This window comes from Myotis daubentonii, chromosome 2, assembly GCF_963259705.1.
Source record: "Myotis daubentonii chromosome 2, mMyoDau2.1, whole genome shotgun sequence".
In the NCBI taxonomy this organism is placed as follows: Eukaryota; Metazoa; Chordata; class Mammalia; order Chiroptera; family Vespertilionidae; genus Myotis; species Myotis daubentonii.
This window is the reverse complement of record NC_081841.1, coordinates 147,995,918-147,999,546: the sequence shown is the minus strand read 5'-3', so window position 1 is coordinate 147,999,546 and position 3,629 is coordinate 147,995,918. Positions and strand designations below refer to the sequence as shown.

General features: G+C 39.5%; 1 pseudogene; it reads right to left on the bottom strand.

The window, feature by feature from the left end:
• Window positions 1-300: 300 nt before the first annotated feature.
• Window positions 301-1,957, bottom strand: LOC132226714 (asparagine--tRNA ligase, cytoplasmic-like; annotated as a pseudogene).
• Window positions 1,958-3,629: the final 1,672 nt, after the last annotated feature.

Below are 3,629 nucleotides of genomic sequence, written 5' to 3'. Positions count from 1 at the left end.
AGACAGAATGCTGAAATGTATTCATAACAGCAGAGTTACATCCCAAATTTTGTAATGGATATTTTTTCTTAAAATGACAACATCAATGTTACTTAACATTTCGGTGTTTTGTATATGTGCTGCCGAAGCGAGCACAACATTTCGGTGTTTTGGATTGCTTTTTGTGGTAGCCGGAATAGAAAACAAAAAGAGAAAACAGAACCAGGTATATCCCCATGGAATAAAAAATGGAAGATCTTAGAATTTAGTTCTTCTTAAAGAGAAAGTCTGTTGCTCTCATGAACTGTGTTCTCACCTTAGTGCTTCAGGAGAGATCAGTTATGGCTTGGAGCGCTGGACAAAGTGAGGATATAAGCATACATCTCGGATGTGATAAGTATTCAGAGTCCAGGTTATGAATTGTTCCAAGCCCAAGCCATATCCTCCACATGGGGACAGGTACCATATTTTCTCTGATCTGTGTACCAATAATAATATATGCGGTCAATTCCTTCCCTTTTATAACCTGCCTGAATTTCTTCACTATCCCAAATATGCACTGAGCCTCCCACAATCTCACCAACATTGGGCATCAGCACACTGACAGACTGGGTAAGGTGGAATCCTCAGGACATCACTGCATACAGAAAGATCACTACAGGAAATCGACACAGCAAGATGGGCTCATTAATGGTTTCTGTCAAAGTCTCTCAGGAGCTTCTGGGATATGCTCTCCAAATTTATAGAAGTTCCATCTCCTTTTTTTATATTGTGTTCTTTTAGCCACACAATAGCAGCTGAATAGTTCATCTGCTTGAAAGGTAGTTTGTGGATCTTGGAAGCCTGGGTTGAGGTCATATACTAATCTTGCCACAGGTGGTTTCAAGACTCTACCTACCACATCACAAACTAGTTCATCAAAGGTCAGGAAAGGGCATTCTGCCTCCACATGAGTGTAATCAGCCAGGTGCCTTCATGTTCTGCAATGCACTACAAAAAGCATCTCCCAGAGCTGGAATGCAGGTCTCCAGGTTCAACTGAGAGGACTGAGTTAAAAAAAAAAATGCCTCTTCCCCAATAGTTGAGCTTGAAGAGTATAGCACCACCTTCTACTCATGTTAGCACTAATGTGGGAGGAATAACTTTACAGATATCAAATAAGTTATCTCTAAAGCACCTGATAACACAGAAGGTGCTTTCAGGATTTTGGACATGTTTTCTCCTCAGATCATCATATGTCTGTTGTTGAGCTGGACATCAATGTCAGACTCTTCATTGGTCAAGTTATCAACTCCTCTGGCAGGAGCCATCCTGATCAGTCCCCAGAAGTCACAACTCAGCTCATGGTCCCTGGGAGCCTGCCTGCCCTTTGGGGTAAGGTTTAGCATTCCATACACTGCAACACTACTCTCAGTGGGCAAGACTACTCCATTGTAACACTGACACAAATCATCTGACAAGACACACTGAAGTACCCTGTACCATCCCGCAACACCAGAAACTCAATTACTTCCTTGGCTCTGCAGTGTGTGGACCCAGCCAAACACCTTTATTCTTTGGCCTCTCTACCCTTCTATTGAATGAATCTTCACACATTTGGCTCAGGAAGATGTGGATCATTTTTAATGGTAATCTCGCTTGCTTCTTCCAGGTTCTTTTCTCTTTTCAAATTGTCTTCTGCCTCTTGCTTTTCCTGGAATTCACTTTGCATTTGTTCCCTGTGCCACATCTTCTTAGTGTTTTTCATCTGAGATTTAGAAATAACATCCCAACTCTAATTTTCTTTTTGTGAACCTATGTAAATAGTAGGAAATCATTCTTTTCCCACTGTCATCAAAGCCTTTAGACCTACTTAGAAAGGTTTCTCCTTGGTTCCATCACCCAAAGCATCATTTCCCTCTTCATCTGAGATGTATAGCTCTGCCAATACCACCCCATGGTAGCTCTGGTTAGCTCCAGGGACAGTGTCTCTCCACATGCTGCCCCCTTGTCACTGCAACATGCATCAACAGCTGCCTCAGCTCCAACATTGCATCATATATCACAGCAGAGGATTTTATCCTTGACTGAATCTTCCTTGTTGAAGAGACCTCAGAGCCGGGGCTTTCCTGAACTGCGATGGTCTGCACTCATCCAATCTTGTCTTTTGTGACCACATGCATCACAGCGAGGAGTACGTAGGAAATCTGCAAGCTGTGCCTTAAAATACCAAGCCCTTCACTAGATTGTTGCCATGCATGCTACATTGTTGCCTATTCTGTATCCTTTATTAAAGCTACGCAAATGGGGTGGTGGGTAAAGCCCAAGGTATTCTGTGAGTTTGATTGTAAATATGGGCCAATATCATGCTGCTGGTTGAGTGCAGTGTATTTTGAGAGGCCAAAGAGGCTAATTTGGTCCCATAGCTGGTTCATTGCTGAACCTTGATGAATACATGTCCTCATGCCTCCTAATTCAATGTGCTCTCCACTACATTATTATATTTTAAAATATGTTTTTTTTAAGGGAGAGATATATAAATGAGAGGGAACCATTGATTGGCTGCCTCCTGCATGCCCCCTACTAGGAATTTAGTTCCCATATTGGGCATGTGCCCTGACTAAAAATCAAACCAGCAACCTCTCCAAGCTCAGGATGATGCTCAACCAACTGAGCCACCCCATCCAGGGCTCCATTACATTACTATAGTAACCTCAAATGATTTCATAGTGGCAAAAATATGCAGTTTTACTGAGATATAATATACATCCATTTCCTATTCAATTACCTTCATGACCTATGTCAAGTCATACAACTTTTCATACAGATTTCACAAAATATTCTGTAATGGACATACCATTGCCTTCTTCCTGACCTCGCATATATGTATCTTCTATATGAGGCATCTGGACACTTAACTATATTCTGCCTTATGTTGTTCTCTAACTGTCACTTCTCCTCCTCCCCTTGAAGTCTTCAAGGACAAGAAATATAACTCATACTTCTTTAATAACTTTGAAAAGTGCCTAGCTCAGTATTTGACATTTACCAAGTATTCAGTAGGGTATTATTGAATGAGTGGAACACTATCAAGATTTTTAAACTTGGAATGGAATATGTTCAGACATCCATAATTTAAAAAACATTTTCAGTTTAAACATAGATGATATAGCGGGTCTAATTAAACTGAATTCTTATTAGAAAGGTTACCAAGTTGGAACATTTAACACTGAGAAGAAAGGTCCTGGTACATCCACTACACAAACTATTAAATACATAAGGGAGCCAAAAAGTAGGGTCTTTTTCATCATAAGTTTATTTCCAAGACACATTAATTTTAAATCACTAAACTCAGTTTAAGACAAAGTTTAAAAGTCTGTTGTTGTCATTTTCCAAAATATTGTATCATTTTCTTCCCTAGTTTGTGGAGTGGAGCCAAAGTCAACAAGTTTTTTCTTTGGCAATTCACAACACAACTCATCCTTATATGACAAACTGTCTTTTTTTTAAGGTTAATTCAAATACTAACTTTATTGCATTAATTATAGTAAGGCATAGAAACAGTCTTAACAATTAAAAACATACTGCTTATAAAGTTATTTAAGTACTTTTTAATGGAATTGAATTTCTAGAAGAGTGCCAACTAAAAAATCATCCTCTAAACATTTCTC